At 37.6% G+C, this 18,250-nt stretch overlaps 1 non-coding gene across 1 annotated transcript; it reads left to right on the top strand.

Annotated features, from left to right (window-relative positions):
• The first annotated feature begins 6,538 nt into the window (after positions 1–6,538).
• Positions 6,539–6,646, top strand: LOC148548150 (small nucleolar RNA R71). Its single transcript, XR_015897123.1, has one exon. It is a non-coding gene; the product is annotated as a small nucleolar RNA R71 (small nucleolar RNA).
• Positions 6,647–18,250: the final 11,604 nt, after the last annotated feature.

The raw sequence follows: 18,250 nt of genomic DNA, 5'->3' as shown, positions 1-18,250 counted from the left end.
CAGACATAACTTCACAACATCGCACAACTAACCAGCAAGTGCACTGGGTCATCCAAGTAATAAAACCTTACGTGAGTAAGGGTCGATCCCACAGAGATTGTTGGTATGAAGCAAGCTATGGTCACCTTGTAAATCTCAGTCAGGCGGATATCAAATGGTTATGGAGTTTTCGAATAATAATAATAAATAAACAGAAAATAAAGATAGAAATACTTATGTAATTCATTGGTGAGAATTTCAGATAAGTGTATAGAGATGCTTTCGTTCCTCTGAACCTCTGCTTTCCTGCTGTCTTCATCCAATCCTTCCTACTCCTTTCCATGGCAAGCTTTATGTAAGGGCATCACCGTTGTCAATGGCTACATTCCATCCTCTCTGTGAAAATGGTCCAAATGCTCTGTCACGGCATGGCTAATCATCTGGAGGTTCTCGATCATACTGGAATAGGATTTACTATCCTTTTGCGTCTGTTACTACGCCCAGCACTCGCAAGTTTGAAGTTCGTCATAGCCATCCCTTCCCAGATCCTACTCGGAATACCACAGACAAGGATTAGACTTTCCAGATCTCAGGAATGGCCATCCATGGGTTCTAACTTATACCACGAGGATTCTAATAACTCGGACTCGGTCCCCTGTATTAGATATCCAAGAGATATTCATTCTAGTTTGTTTGCATGTAGAATGGAAGTGTTTGTCAGGCACGCGTTCATAAGTGAGAATGATGATGAGCGTCACATAATCATCACATTCATCATGTTCTTGGGTGCGAATGGATATCTTAGAAGCGGAATAAGTTGAATTGAATAGAAAACAGTAGTACTTTGCATTAAATCATGAGGAACAACAGAGCTCCACACCTTAATCTATGGAGTGTAGAAACTCTACCGTTGAAAATACATAAGTGAAAGGTTCAGGCATGGCCGAGAGGCCAGCCCCCAAAACGTGATCACAGGATCAAAAATACAATCCAGGATGTCTAATACAATAGTAAAAAGTCCTATTTATACTAAACTAGCTACTAGGATTTACAGAAGTAAGTAATTGATGCATAAATCCACTTCCAGGGCCCACTTGGTGTGTGCTTGGGCTGAGCTTTAGCTTTCCACGTGCAGAGGCTTCTTTTGGAGTTGAACGCCAAGTTGTAACGTGTTTTTGGCGTTCAACTCTGGTTCGTGACGTGTTTCTGGCGTTTAACTCCAGACTGCAGCGTAGAACTGGAGTTCAACGCCCTTTTGTATCATTTAAACTCGGCCAAAGTATAGACTATTATATATTGCTGGAAAGCCCTGGATGTCTACTTTCCAACGCAATTCGAAGCGCGCCATTTTGAGTTCTGTAGCTCCAGAAAATCCACTTTGATTGCAGGGAGGTCAGAATCCAACAGCATCAGCAGTCCTTCTTCAACCTCTGAATCTGATTTTTGCTCAAGTCCCTCAATTTCAGCCAGAAAATACCTGAAATAACAGAAAAATACACAAACTCATAGTAAAGTCCAGAAATGTAAATTTAACATAAAAACTAATAAAAACATCCCTAAAAGTAACTAGATTCTACTAATAATATACTAAAAATAATGCCAAAAAGCGTATAAATTATCCGCTCATCACAACACCAAACTTAAATTGTTACTTGTCCCCAAGCAACTGAAAATTAAATAGGATAAAAAGAAGAGAATATACTATAAATTCTAAACTATCAATGAAACATAGCTCCAATCAGATGAGCGGGATTTGTAGCTTTTTGCCTCTTGAATAGTTTTGGCATCTCACTTTATCCATTGAGGTTTAGAATGATTGGCATCTATAGGAACTCAGAGTTCAGATAGTGTTATTAATTCTCCTAGTTCAGTATGATGATTCTTGAACATAGCTACTTTATGAGTCTTGGCCGTGGCCCTAAGCACTTTATTTTCCAGTATTACCACCAGATACATAAATGCCACAGACACATAATTGGGTGAACCTTTTCAGATTGTGACTCAGCTTTGCTAAAGTTCCCAATTAGAGGTGTCCAGGGTTCTTAAGCACACTCTATTTTTTTGCTTTGGACCTTGACTTTAACCACTCAGTATCAAGTTTTCACTTGACACCTTCACGCCACAAGCACATGGTTAGGGACAGCTTGGTTTAGCCGCTTAGGCCAGGATTTTATTCCTTTAGGCCCTCCTATCCACTGATGCTCAAAGTCTTGGGATCCTTTTTATTACCATTGCCTTTTGGTTTTAAGGGCTATTGGCTTTTTGCTCTTGCCTTTTGGTTTTAAGAGCTTTGGCTTTTTCTGCTTGCTTTTTCTCTCTTTTTTTCTATTTTTTCTATTTTTTTTTTCTGCAAGCTTTGTTCTTTACTGCTTTTTCTTGCTTCAAGAATCATTTTTATGATTTTTCAGATTATCAAATAACATGTCTCCTTGTCATCATTCTTTCAAGAGCCAACATATTTAACATTCTTAAACAACAACTTCAATAGACATATGCACTGTTCAAGCATTCATTCAGAAAACAAAAAATATTGTCACCACATCTAAATAATTAAACTAAGTTCAAGGATAAATTCGAAACTCATGTACTTCTTGTTCTTTTGAATTAAAACATTTTTCATTTAAGAGAGGTGATGGATTCATAGGACATTCATAACTTTAAGACAAAGTTACTAAATACTAATGATCATGTAATGGAGACACAAACATAGATAAGCACTTAACATAAAGAAAACGAAAAACAGAGAATTTAAGAACAAGGAATGAGTCCACCTTAGTGATGGTGGCGTTTCCTTCTTGAGGAACCAATGATGTCCTTGAGCTCTTCTATGTCTCTTCCTTGTCTTTGTTGCTCCTCCCTCATTGCTTTTTGATCTTCTCTAATTTCATGAAGGATGATGGAGTACTCTTGATGTTCCACCCTTAGTTGTTCTATGTTGGAACTTAATTCTCCTAGGGAAGTGTTGATTTGCTCCCAATAGTTTTGTGGAGGAAAATGCATTTGAGGCATCTCCGGGATCTCATGGTGATGAGCTTCATGCGTCTCTTGAGATCCATGAATGGGCTCTCTTGCTTATTCCATCCTTTTCTTAGTGATGGGCTTCTCTTCCTCAATGGGAATGTCTCCTTCTATGGAAGCTCCAACTGAGTAACATAGATGGCAAATAAGATGAGGAAAAGCTAGCCTTGCCCCAAGGAGAGGGCTTTTTGGCTATTTTGTAGAGTTCAAGGGAGATGACTTCATGAACTTCTACTTCCTCTCCAATCATGATGCTATGGATCATGATGGCCCGATCCACAGTAACTTCAGATCGGTTGCTAGTGGGGATGATGGAGCGTTGGATGAACTCCAACCATCCTATAGCTACAGGCTTGAGGTCCAGTCTTCGTAATTGAACTGGTTTACCTTTGGAGTCAATCTTCCATTGAGCTCCTTCCACATATATGTCGATGAAGACTTGGTCCAACCTTTGATTAAAGTTGACCCTTCTAGTGTATGAGCGTGCATCTCCTTGCATCATAGGCAAGTTGAACGCCAACCTCACATTTTCCGGACTAAAATCTAAGTATTTCCCCCGAACCATTGTAATATAATTCGTTGGATTCGGGTTCTTACTTTGATCATGGTTCTTAGTGATCCATGCATTGGCATAGAACTCTTGAACCATTAGGATGCCGACTTGTTGGATGGGGTTTGTTAGAACTTCCCAACCTCTTCTTTGGATTTTATGTCGAATCTCTGGATACTCATTTCACTTGAGCTTGAAAGGGACCTCGGGGATCACCTTCTTCTTGGCCACAACATCATAGAAGTGGTCTTGATGATCTTTGGAGATGAATCTTTCCATCTCCCATGACTCAGAGGTGAAAGCTTTTGTCTTCCCTTTTCCTTTTCTAGAGGATTCTCCGGTCTTGGGTGCCATCAATGGTAATGGAAAAACAAAAAGCTTATGCTTTTACCACACCAAACTTAGAATATTGCTCGCCCTCGAGCAAGAGAAGAAAGAATAGATGAAGAAGAAGAAGAAAATATGGAGGAAAGGGGGGAGAGGTGTATTCGGCCAAGAAGAGAAGAGAGGGGTGTGTTGTGTGAAAATGAGGAAGAATGGAGGGCTTTATATAGGGAAGGGAGGGGGGGTAAGGTTCGGCCATAAGGGTGGGTTTTGGGTGGGAAATTGATTTTAAATTTTGAAGGTAGGTGGGGTTTATGAGGTAGGTTTATGGGGAAGAGTGGATGGATGTGAGTGGTGAAGTGGTGATAGGGAAGAGAGATTGAGGTGATTGGTGAATAGTTTTGGGGAAGAGTGTTTATTGGAAAGAGAGGATGAACATTGAGAAGAGGGAAGAGAGTGAGTGGTGGTAGGTGGGGATCTTGTGGGGCCCTTAGATGCTGAGTTGATCCTGTGGGGTCCACAGATCCTGAGGTGTCAAGAATTTGCATCCCTGCACCCATTAGGCATGTAAAATGCCATTGCAGGCAATTCTGGCATTTAAACGCCGAATTGATGCTTGTTCTGGGCGTTTAGCGCCCAGATGCTTGTTTCTGGCGTTCAGCGCCAGCTCTTCCTCAGTGTGCATTTCTGGCGTCTGAACGCTAGGATGCTGCTTGTTTCTGGCGTTCAACGCCAGATCCATGCTCTGTTCTGGCGTTGAACGCCAGACAGATGCTCCTTACTGGCGTTTGAACGCCAGTGAACTCCTCCTCCACGGTGTGATTTTTCTTCTGATGTTTTTGATTCTGTTTTTAATTTTTCTATTTATTTTGTGACTCCACATGATCATGAACCTAATAAAACATGAAAGAACAACAAAAATAAAAATAAAATTAGATAAATAAAAATTGGGTTGCCTCCCAACAAGCGCTTCTTTAATGTCAATAGCTTGACAGTGGGCTCTCATGGAGCCTCACAGATGTTCCGAGCATTGTTGAGACTTCCCAACACCAAACTTAGAGTTGGATATGGGAGTTCAACACCAAACTTAGAGTTTGACTGTGGGGGCTCTGGTTGACTCTGTTTTGAGAGAAGCTTACTGTGCCTCTTTTCCATGTTTACAGAATGATGTCCTTGAGTTTTAAACTCAAGGGAGTCCTCATTCAATTGAAAGACTAGTTCACCTCTGTTAACATGAATCACAGCTCTTGCTGTGGCTAGGAAGGGTCTTCCAAGGATGATGGATTCATCCTCATCCTTCCCAGTATCTAGGATTATGAAATCAGCAGGGATGTAAAGGCCTTCAACCTTTACTAATATGTCCTCTACTTGTGCATAAGCCTATTTTCTGGAATTGTCTGCCATCTCTAATGAGATTTTAGCAGCTTGTACCTCAAAGATTCCCAGTTTCTCCATTACAGAGAGTGGCATGAGGTTTATTCCTAACCCCAGGTCACATAGAGCCTTCTCAAAGTTCATGGTGCCTATGGTACAAGGTATCAGGAACTTTCCAGGATCCTGTTTCTTCTGAGGCAATCTCAGTTGATCCAATGCATTTAGTTCATTGGTGAACAGGGGAGGTTCATCTCCCCAAGTCTCATTACCAAATAAATTGGCATTCAGCTTCATGATTGCACCAAGAAACTTGGCAACTAGTTCGTCAGTGACATCCTCATTCTCTTCAGAAGAAGAATATTCATCAGAACTCATGAATGGCATAAGGAGGTTCAATGGAATCTCTATGGTCTCTAGATGAGTCTTAGATTCCTTTGGTTCCTCAGAGGGAAACTCCTTATTGATCACTGGACGTCCCAGGAGGCCTTCCTCCTTGGGATTCACGTCCTTCTCCTCTCTTGTGGGTTCGGCCATGATGGTCAATTCAATGGCCTTGCGCTCTCCTTTTGGATTCTCTTCTGTATTGCTTGGGAGAGTACTAGAAGGGGTTTCAGTGATTCTTTTACTCAGCTGGCCCACTTGTGCTTCCAAATTTCTAATGGAGGACCTTGTTTCATTCATGAAACTCACAGTGGCCTTAGATAGATCAGAGACTAAATTTGCTAAGCTAGATGGATTCTGCTCAGAATTCTCTGTCTGTTGCTGAGTGGATGATGGAAAAGGTTTGCTATTGCTAAACCTATTTCTTCCACCATTATTAAAGCCTTGTTGAGGCTTTTGATCCTTCCATGAGAGATTTGGGTGATTTCTCCATGAGGGATTATAGGTGTTTCCATATGGTTCACCCATATAATTCACCTCTGCTATTGCAGGGTTTTCAGCATCATAAGCTTCTTCTTCAGAAGATGCCTCTTGAGTACTGTTGGATGCAGCTTGCATTCCATTCAGACTCTGAGAAATCATATTGACTTGTTGAGTCAATATTTTATTCTGAGCCAATATGGCATTCAGAGTATCAATTTCAAGAACTCCCTTCTTCTGAGGCGTCCCATTACTCACAGGATTCCTCTCAGAAGTGTACATGAACTGGTTATTAGCAACCATGTCAATGAGTTCTTGAGCTTCTGCAGATGTTTTCTTTAGGTGAATGGATCCACCTGCAGAAGTATCCAATGACATCTTAGCTAATTCAGACAGACCATCATAGAATATATCCCGGATGGTCCATTCTGAAAGCATGTCAGAAGGACACTTTTTGGTCAGTTGCTTGTATCTCTCCCAAGCTTCATAGAGGGATTCACCTTCTTTCTGTCTAAAGGTTTGAACATCCACTCTAAGCTTGCTCAGCTTTTGAGGAGTAAAGAACTTGGCTAAGAAAGCCATGACCAGCTTATCCCAAGAGTTTAGGCTATCTTTGGGTTGAGAGTCCAACCACACTCTAGCTCTGTCTCTTATAGCAAATGGGAAAAGCATGAGCTTGTAGACTGTAGGATCTACTCCATTGATCTTAACAGTATCACAGATCTGCAAGAATTTAGTTAAGAACTGAAAGGGATCTTCAGATGGAAGTCCATGAAACTTGCAGTTTTGTTGCATCAGAGAAACTAATTGAGGTTTAAGCTCAAAATTGTTTGCTCCAATGGTAGGGATGGAGATGCTTCTTCCATGTAAATTGGAATTAGGTGCAGTAAAGTCACCAAGCATCCTCCTTGTATTATTATTTTCGGCTGCCATCTCCTCTTCCTGTTCGAAAATTTCTGTAAGGTTATCTCTGGATTGTATTTTAGCTTCTCTTAGTTTCCTTTTCAGAGTCCTTTCAGGTTCAGGGTCTGCTTCAACAAGAATGTTCTTGTCCTTGCTCCTGCTCATATGAAAAAGAGGGAACAGAAAAATAATAATAATAGAGATCCTTTTTGCCCAAGTATAGAGGTTCCCTTATGTGAGTAGAAGAAAAGAAGAGAAAATCTGAACTCAGAGAGAGAGGGTTCGGATTTTTGGTGAGTGGGGGAGAGATGTTAGTAGATGAATAAATAAATAGAAGGAGATGAGAGAGAAAGAGGATTTTCGAAAATAATTTTTGAAAAAGAGTTAGTGATTTTCGAAAATAGTATTTGAAAAAGGTTAGTAATTTTTGAAAATTAAAATCAAAAATTAAAATAATTAGTTAATTAAGAAGGAATTTTGAAAAAGAGGGAAGATATTTTCAAAAATTAGAGAGAGAGAGTTAGTTAGGTAGTTTTGAACAAGATGAGAAATAACCAAAAAGTCAATTAGTTAGTTGAAACAAATTTTGAAAATCAATTTTGAAAAGATAAGAAGTTAAGAAGTTAGAAAAGATAGTTGAAAAAGATATGATATGAAAAGCTATGATTAAAAAGATATGATTTTGAAAAAGATAAGATAAAAAAGATATTTTTGAAGAGATATGATTGAAAATAGTTTTGAAAAATATTTGATTTTTTAAAATCACAATTAATGACTTGATTCACAAGAAATCACAAGATATGATTCTAGAACTTAAAGTTTGAATCTTTCTTAACAAGTAAGTAACAAACTTGAAATTTTTGAATCAAAACATTAATTGTTGATGATATTTTCGAAAATTATGATATAAAATTAAGAAAAAGATTTTTGAAAAATATTTTGAAAAAGATTTTTGAAATTTTTGAAAATAATAAAAAATGGAAAAGATATGATTTTTGAAAAAGATTTTGAAAAAGATAAGATTTTTAAATTGAAAATTTGATTTGACTCATTAGAAATAATTGAATTTTAAAAATTTTTGAAAAAGTCAACTCAAATTTTCGAATTTATGAGAAAAAAAAGGAAAAGATATTTTTTTGATTTTTGAATTTTTTTTATGATGAAAGAGAAAAACATGAAAAAGACTCAATGCATGAAAATTTTTGGATCAAAACAATGAATGCATGCAAGAATGCTATGAATGTCAAGATGAACACCAAGAACACTTTGAAGATCATGATGAACATCAAGAACATATTTTTGAAAATTTTATATGCAAAGAAAACATGCAAGAAACCAAACTTAGAAATCTTTCATGTTCAGACACTATGAATGCAACAATGCACATGAAAAATAAGAAAAGACACAAAACAAGAAAACATCAAGATCAAACAAGAGGATTTACCAAGAACAACTTGAAGATCATGAAGAACACTATGAATGCATGAATTTTCGAAAAATGCAAAATGAATATGCAATTGACACCAAACTTACAATTTGACTCAAGACTCAAACAAGAAACATGAAATAATTTTTTATTTTTATGATTTTATGATTTTTTTGGATTTTTTTTTTCGAAAATTAATGTGAAAAAGAGAAATAAGGATTCCAAAATCTTTAAGAAGAATTCCAGGAATCTTTCAATATTAGCCCAAAGCTCCAATCAAAGGGTTAGACATGGCTTAATAGCCAGTCAAGCTTTAGCATGTAAATCAGGTGGATCTGGAACAGCAGCAGGTGGATTAGCAACAACTAGCTTGCTCTTGATAATGTTGGGTTGGAAGCCCTAGTCCAAATAAATTTAGACATGGCTTTACAGCCAGTCAGGCTTCAACATGCTTCATGAAACACTAGAATCCATTCTTAAAAATTCTGAAGAACATAATAAAATTTTTTTGAAAGATTTTTGAAAAAAAATTTTTTTTTTGAAAATTTTTTCTTTGAGAACAAAATAAGAAGAAAATTACCTAATCTGAGCAACATGATGAACCGTCAGTTGTCCAAACTCGAACAATCCCCGGCAACGGCGCCAAAAACTTGATACATGCGAAATTGTTACTCTGAGGTTGTAAAATTTGTTGTTCGTTCTCTCCCTGGCAATGGCACCAATAATTGGTGCACAATACTATGGTCCAGACATAACTTCACAACTTCGCACAACTAACCAGCAAGTGCACTAGGTCGTCCAAGTAATAAAACCTTACGTGAGTAAAGGTCGATCCCACGGAGATTGTTGGTATGAAGCAAGCTATGGTCACCTTGTAAATCTCAATCAGGCGGATATCAAATGGTTATAGAGTTTTCGAATAATAATAATAAATAAATAGAAAATAAAGATAGAAATACTTATGTAATTCATTGGTGAGAATTTCAGATAAGTGTATAGAGATGCTTTCGTTCCTCTGAACCTCTGCTTTCCTGCTGTCTTCATCCAATCCTTCCTACTCCTTTCCATGGCAAGCTTTATGTAAGGGCATCACCGTTGTCAAAGGCTACATCCCATCCTCTCTGTGAAAATGGTCCAAATGCTCTGTCACGGCATGGCTAATCATCTGGAGGTTCTCGATCATACTGGAATAGGATTTACTATCCTTTTGTGTCTGTCACTATGCCCAGCACTCGCGAGTTTGAAGTTCGTCACAGCCATCCCTTCCCAGATCCTACTCGGAATACCACAGACAAGGTTTAGACTTTCCGGATCTATGAAATGGCCATCCATGGGTTCTAACTTATACCACGAGGATTCTAATAACTCGGACTCGGTCCCCTGTATTAGATATCCAAGAGATATTCATTCTAGCTTGTTTGCATGTAGAACGGAAGTGTTTGTCAGGCACGCGTTCATAAGTGAGAATGATGATGAGCGTCACATAATCATCACATTCATCATGTTCTTGGGTGCGAATGGATATCTTAGAATCAGAATAAGTTGAATTGAATAGAAAATAGTAGTACTTTGCATTAAATCATGAGGAACAACAGAGCTCCACACCTTAATCTATGGAGTGTAGAAACTCTACCGTTGAAAATACATAAGTGAAAGGTTCAGGCATGGCCGAGAGGCCAGCCCCCAAAACGTGATCACAGGATCAAAAATACAATCCAGGATGTCTAATACAATAGTAAAAAGTCCTATTTATACTAAACTAGCTACTAGGATTTACAGAAGTAAGTAATTGATGCATAAATCCACTTCCGGGGCCCACTTGGTGTGTGCTTGGGCTGAGCTTTAGCTTTCCACGTGCAGAGGCTTCTTTTGGAGTTGAACGCCAAGTTGTAATGTGTTTTTGGCGTTCAACTCTGGTTCGTGACGTGTTTCTGGCGTTTAACTCTAGACTGCAGCGTAGAACTGGCGTTCAACGCCCTTTTGCGTCATCTAAACGCGGCCAAAGTATGAACTATTATATATTACTGGAAAGCCCTGGATGTCTACTTTCCAACGCAATTGAAAGCGCACCATTTTGAGTTCTGTAGCTCCCGAAAATCCACTTTGATTGCAGGGAGGTCAGAATCCAACAGCATCAGCAGTCCTTCTTCAACCTCTGAATCTGATTTTTGCTCAAGTCCCTCAATTTCAGCCAGAAAATATCTGAAATCACAGAAAAACACACAAACTCATAGTAAAGTCCAGAAATGTGAATTTAACATAAAAACTAATAAAAACATCCCTAAAAGTAACTAGATTCTACTAAAAATGTACTAAAAATAATGCCAAAAAGCGTATAAATTATCCGCTCATCAATTGTGGTTGTTTCCTTGAGAATTATCTCTCCACCTATGATTAGAGTTATTACCATGGGAGTAATTGCTTTGACCTTGAGATTGATAGGGTGGGCGATTGTTGTAGTTGTTGGCTACCGTAAGAGCGTAATACCCTTGGACTTGATGGCATTGGTTGGTATAGTGCGAGGTACTAAAGCATAAACCACACACTCTAGGAGGTCCTTCAAGTTGGAAGATTTGAGGTGGGCCTTGGATGGCTTGGATTGATTGAGATGCCTTTTGTCCTTGGTGAATCTCCTTGAGGAGAGTAGTCATTTCTCTAAGTACTTTAGTCAAAGCTAGCCAAGTTGGAAGAAGGTGCTTCCACCACACTCTTGGGAGGATTGTTCCTCACTCTTACATGTTAGGTAGTTTTGGCGACATCATTGATCAAACTCCATGCTTCCGCCGCTGTCTTGTTCTTAGAAAGGGAACCACCATTGGAGGCGGTGAGCAATCTCTTATCTGGTGCACAAAAAATTCCAGTGAAATAGCTAATGAGAAAATGAGTATCTAATCCATGATGTGGACAAGATTCCAACAACCTCTTAAATCGAGTCCAATATTCATAGAGTGTCTCTTGGTCTCTTTGCATTATTCCAAAAATTTTCTTTCCGATGTAGTCGGTCTTCTTTGGAGGAAAGAAATTATCTAAGAACTCTCTTCTCAATAGGTCCCATTCAATCACCACTTCATCAGGTTGGGAGTAGAACCATTCTTTTGTTTGCCTCTCAATGGAGAAGGGGAAAGCAAAAACCATGATAGCAATCTCATCAGCGCCATACCTTCGAGCCGTAGAACAAGCTATTTAGAAGTCTCTCAAGTGCCTAATGGGGTCTTGGCCCGGTAGTCCATGGTACTTAGGAAGCAAGTTGATCAGACTATTCTTCAGCTCAAAATTACAATCAAGATTCGGATACCTAGCTTGCAACAGTCGAAGAATGAGATCCGGTGCTCCTTGCTCGTGCAAGATAATCCTACATGGCTCCACCATGTGCAAGGATATATCAGTAGTGCCAACAGAGGAATAGGAAGTTCCTTCATTGAATGTGGACTCTAGATCACTCTCAGTTCTGTCTAGTGGTTCGGAAGGTTCCTCAAGGAAGGCCGAAATACTAGCCGTGTAATCCAACCGACGTCTAGCTTACCGAGTATGAAGTAAGTTTCTTTCAATTTCGGGATCAAACTCGGATAAGCTAGAATCTGGTTGAAACCGAGTCATTCAACTTAAAAGTCATAGCTCATGCATTAAAGAAAAACTAAACTAAAAGCAAACTAATGAAAGCAAGTAAACTATCTACAATATTCACATAACTAATATCAAAGCACACATTGCAACCATTCCCCGACAACGGCGCCAAAAATTTGATAGTGAAGATTATTGTTCGTCTAGAATTTCTCAATAGAAAATCATGTCACAGTATAGTCCTAGACCAACAAATAACTATTTTGATCAAATTTTGATATGATTGTCACAAGTTCAATCCCAATAAAAAGAAACTGAGAGTATTAGTCTCAGGTCGTCCTCAAGAGAATGGGCAAACATATGCATCAATATTGGTTAGAATTCCGGGGTTGAGATTCATAAACAAGAATTTAAACTACTAAAGCTTAGCATGCAAGAATATTAAGTGCAAGATGTAAGAACCGGAATTTTTCAGGTAAAACTGTTTTAATAAAATAATTTTAGTGTCTGGAATAGATTCAAAATTTAGAAGTTTAAATTTGAAAATAGAAAGGTGAAATTTGATTTTAGTGAATTTTTCTGAGTTGGAAAATGTATCTTTTTTGAAAAGTTTTTGTAAAAATGCGTACTGGCACTTAAGCTGGCAGTGCCGGCTCTATTCTGTCCAGTACTGCGTATTTTGAAAAATAAGATTTTGAAAATTGATTTATTATTTTGAAAGGATAAAAATAATTTATAATTAAAAATCGGGCACTAATCTTAAAGATTTTGGTCCATAGTGGGCCAAACGGGCTAAAACCGCTAACGGGTTGGACCGGGTCCAAGTTGAGCCCAAGTCCAACTTATATATGCCTCCTTTAATGAACTTTCAGCTCATTTTTATTAAAGAGAGAGAGAGGGAGTTCGGTTATGAGAGAAGAGAGAAGAGAAACCATGGGAACACTATTCATCCTCCATTTCTGGGAGCCATAACTTGAGCTACGGAACTCCAATTGACGTGCCGTTTATGGCCACACGAAGATCTTGTCGAGCTCTACGTTTCTATTTAAGAAAACCTGGTAAGAAATTGCATCTCACTTCCCAGTTTCCAGCCCTAGTTTTCTGTGCATTTTTTGGTTTGGTTTTTGAGCAAGTTTTGTGGTTTTGGTTGTTTAGGTGATATTTAGTAGCGGATAATTGTTGGAAATTGCCCCAATCCTCTTTAGACAAGATAAGTTGCTCATAAACCCTTGTGGTGTTGTATGTTTGGGTTTCTAGATTTTGATTTTCACATATATATTATATTAGTTGAGCTTTGGTGGCTTGTTGGTGAGTCTTGGAAGCTTGTTTGGACTCAAGTAGTGTTTTGTGCATATTGGGAATCGGCCAAGGTATCGTTTCGGTTTCCTTTATGTAATCTATAATGTTTCTGGAAACTTAAGCTAGTTGACCTTAAGATAGGATTGAATTGAATGTATATGTTAATTGAAAGTGAATTGTGATTTAGTGATTGATATAACCGTGTATGGAGTGGATATGGTTGGGGAGTAATATTATATGTTGGTGGTTGTTGGTGTTGAAAAAGTGGATTATAAATATTGTGGACTATTATTGTTGATAAGGGTGGTTGATATGGTTAATGAGTAATGATGAATAATTGATATTTGTGGGTGATTGTTGAGAAGTATTGGTGTTAATGATGAATTATGATGTTGATTGCTGTGGGTGAGTGTGTATGTTGATATTGGTAATATGAATGTTGATTTTGATAACTATGGTTTGAAGATGTGAGTTTTATGAGAGTAATATGAGGAATTGTAGTGGTTGATGTTGATGTTGATTGATGATGATTATGAATGATTATGATGGTTTTGGATGTTAATGACAAAGGATTTTTATGGTGTTGAATGATGTAATTGGGATATTATGGATGATTGAATTGGGAGAGAAATGGTATAGACTTTGATGTTTTTTTAGTATTTTTTGGGTTATGATTAGTTTGGTTTTGAATTGTGAGTTTTGGTGAAATTGAGGTTTTGAGGTTTTTGGTAAAAACTGGTTTTTAGTAAATTTTGATGAGTCATAACTTATGCCTCAGTTTTAAAAATTTGTTGAAACTTGTTTAGAATTAAAGTTCATTGAAAAGTCTTAAAATTGATATAAAGTTTGTAAAATTTGAATTTTTGTAGAGGAAATTATGATCATTCAAAGTTTGGTGTCAAAATCTGAAATTCTGCAAGGTTGCAGAATTTTGTGATTTTTGGTATGTGCGCATGCACACCCCTGTGTAAATTTAAACCAGTGTGCACGCACAGCCCTATGCGTACGCATAGGCAGGGAAAGGCTTCCTGTTGAGAGCGCTAGCACAATTTGTGCGCGCACATACCCAATGAGGTTTTACAACCTGTGCGCACGCACAAGTTGGGAAGGTCAATGCCTGTGTGTACGCACACCTCTATGTGTATGCACACATCTTAAAAATCTACTGGGCGTGCGCATGCACACCCCTGTATGTACGCACAAGTCCTTTTTATAACTTAAACTTTGTTTTTAAACTATTCACTTTCCCAACAAGATTGTATACTTCTATGACACCATTTAAAGACTCTTGGGCTTATTTTTGGGGCATTGGAACATGGCAAAGGCCTTAGGAGAATTTATTTGGTGTTACTTTGAAAAGTTAGCGAACGGAGGTTTAGGATTCTGGTGTATTGAGGATGAGTTTGGTTAAGAGAAAAGGAAGAGTAGTGAACTTGGTGATTACCGATAATGAGATGAGCAAACTGATGAACCAATGAGTTCAAAATGGAATATTTATGATATTGGTGATGAATTGTGATGAGTTGAGAACTTGGAAAGTAATGATTATGGTTAATGGAATGAGTATGGGTGGAAGGGTGCCATGAGCACTGGCCCTTGAGATTAAAATTGTGATTATGATATGTTTTGTTATCCGTCGTAGGGGCTGTAGCAGTCTCCCGCCAACGTGCAGATGTGAGAGTTAAAGCTGAGCTTCTCACTCATATTTTTCACAACCAGAGGAAGGTGGTAGGGCATGCTCCCACGGAATGTTTCCCTCTAAAAAGGAGAAGGTGGTAGGGCACTCATCCCTCGGAATTATTCCTCCTGAAAATGCGATGTCTCTCTGATTGCAAGGTGGTAGGGCACTAACCCACGGAATCATGCGACAACCAGAGGAAGGTGGTAGGACACGCTCCCTCGGAATGTTTCCCTCTGAAAGGAGAAGGTTGTAAGGCACTCATCCCTCGGAGTTATTCCTCCTTATGCGCAATAGGGAGATTAATCCGGGAGTTGTCGACCGGATTTTCTGTTGGGTTTGGCATTACAACCGACATATGATATCACAGCCAATAGGATAGACATTCATCATATGAATCTTCTATATGCTTGCTTGCTTTGTTTACTTGATCTTGCCTAATTGTATAACATGCCTACTTGCTTCTTGAATTACTTGCTGTAAATGAATACTATCTGTGTTTTACTTGCTTGCATTTATCTTGTGTTTTTCTGGTGCTGAGGAGGTTAGGTAGGTGGTGGTGATGGGATCGCACGGAGGTTAGGTTGGCGAAGGTTGTGGGATACAACAGTATGATTAGTATTAGTTAAAATCCTTTAAGTTTAGAAAACCCTGTTTATTGTTTAAGGTTTACGTTAATTATAATTGTTCTAGGCTTGAATATCAGTTTGATGTGAAGTTCTAGGATTGCCTTTGGCATCCCGAAGCCTTACATCTTACATTATTGGGCACTGTTACCATACTGAGAACCTCCGGTTCTCATATCATATGTTGTTGTTGTTTTTCATATGCAGGTTACAAATCCACTTCGGTGAGATTGCGGATATGATGACAGAGTGGAGTATGGTTCCTCCTTGGTTCATTTCTGTTTTACCTTTTGTAGTTACTCTCACATCTCTTTGTATATTTATTTTTATGGCCTTAGAGGCCTACTTGAGAAATAAGTTGTATAAGCTGTTTTAAATTCCAAAACTCTGTATTTCTCTGGTCTTAACTAGTCGGCTTAAACTGTGCAAGCTGCGGCTAGTCCCCTATGATTATTATATTCTTATATCTATATATGTTCTATTCTCTTGCATCTATATCTTGTATCTTGTACGTTAGCTTTGTGTGAACGTTTCGCGCTTTCGTATTTCTGTCTTTGAGCTTAATCCTTTATCGGGCTTATAGAATATATTATTTCCTTCTATATAAATATGTACAAGCCTTAGAATTGTCATAACCTTTGATTAACCTTTGCTTTACGGCTAGAGGTAAGGCTTAGGGTAATTAGGGTGTTACAAAAGAAACTAAATCGAAGCAATTAAGGCAAGGTATAAGTAAATGTAATCTAACAAGGTAACATATAAATCTACTTCTACTCTAGAACTAAGTATACAACTAAACTAACTATAACAAGAATCAAGCAATTCGGATTTTTGGGTTCAAATATGAATTATAAAAAGGACTCTTGGCTAAGTCATAGGAATTAGGATCACTATCCTTGTCTAATAACCATATATTGACAATTATGAGGAACCAATCCCATTAAGTCTACTTCTACAAGTGAAGTATGTCAAATAGCTTGATCAATTTTAACTCATAAGTCCCAATCCAACTACTAATTGCCTTAGTAGTAGATTAGTGTCAATGGGTATCAATTTGACCACTAAGGGTTCTCAAACCACCAAATCAATTAGACCCAATGACTCAAGGTCACCCAATTCCCTTATCCTAGGCCAAAAGTATAGAAAACTACTCCATAATCAAAGGAAACATTTCATCAAACACATGGTAGGCATTAACTAAAGACATATTTAAATTGTAAAATTAATTGAAAATCACAAGTACCCACTAACAATTATCAATAGAAAATAACTCAAGTAACACTATCCAATGCTTCTATCTACTTGATTAAGAGTAAGTCAATCTCCCAAGAACATATACATAGGGCCAAGGTGATATGATGATTCATGAACTCTACCAATTCAAATATCAGAATGGAGTGTAAACAACTTGCAAGAAGAAAGCTTGTGAAAGCAGGGAACAAGGAGTTGAGCATCGAACCCTCACCGTAAGTGTATCCGCTCTAGTCACTCAAGTTTATAGGATTGATTCGCTCAATTCTCTTCTAATCATGCTTTCTAAGATTTGTTTTTCATCTAACAATCAACAATTATTTAATGCATGTATACATTCATCATGAGGACTTATCTTTAGATTGTAATGGGGCTAGGGTCAAGGTGGGATTGTATTTGGTCAAGTGAGCTTGAAATTTAAATTCTTGATTAACCTAAGCTCTCACCTAACACAAATAACATCCTATACGATTTAAATACAAACTTAGCTACCCATTTATTCACTTTTCACACACTCTTGCATTCTCTTTTAATTCACAACCCATATGCATTGGTTATTATTGGCTTCACCTTGGTGCATTTTGTTCCTTTTTTATTGCTTTCTTTTTCTATATATTTTTCTTCTTTTTATTTTTCTAGTTATTTTTCCACATTTTTTTCTTTTTTTTTTCTCTTTTTTTCTCTTTTTCTTTTGATGAATTATATACAACGGTACTAATGCATATGGTTTAAACATTCAACACATGAGTGTGTACCCAATTCCCAATATTTTTATTAAAAATACAAAAATACACTTTTACCTCTACCAATGTTTTCAAGCTTCCCTCCCGCTTAAGTGACACACACTCTCACTAGCCTAAGCTAATCAAAGATCCAAATTAGAGGACATTTATTATTTTTCAATTAGGGGCAGTGATGCGCTACATTAAAGAACAAAAAAAGGGATATAACATAGGCTCAAAATTGGCTAACAATGGTAGATAAAAGATAAGGCTATTTGGGTAAGTGAGCTATTGAAATAATGACCTCAATCATATAAATACATTCGTACACAAAATAATGGACATAAAGAATCAAACAAATCAAAGATTACAATCATAGAAAGAGAACAATGCACACAAGAATGGAAATAAGTGGTTATATGATGTAACCACGCAATTAAGCTCAAAACTCACATGCTTGTGTGTTCTTAGCTCAAAAACATATTCCAAAATTAGTTTCTTCAAGCAAGTTCAACACAAAAATTTTTTAAATTGGTATGGTACCCTAAAATAGTTTCTTGGAAAAGAAATCATCATCCTAACCAAGTAGTCCTAGCAGGAAGTGATTAAATACAAAACAACTACCATGCAAAAAGTTCTTAAATGTAAAAACTATCCATGCAATGCAAATTATCTTAA

Source organism: Arachis ipaensis, chromosome B8 (genome assembly GCF_059453495.1).
Source record: "Arachis ipaensis isolate K30076 ecotype BB chromosome B8, ASM5945349v1, whole genome shotgun sequence".
Classification (NCBI taxonomy): domain Eukaryota; kingdom Viridiplantae; phylum Streptophyta; class Magnoliopsida; order Fabales; family Fabaceae; genus Arachis; species Arachis ipaensis.
This window is presented reverse-complemented; position numbering and strand designations above follow the sequence as displayed.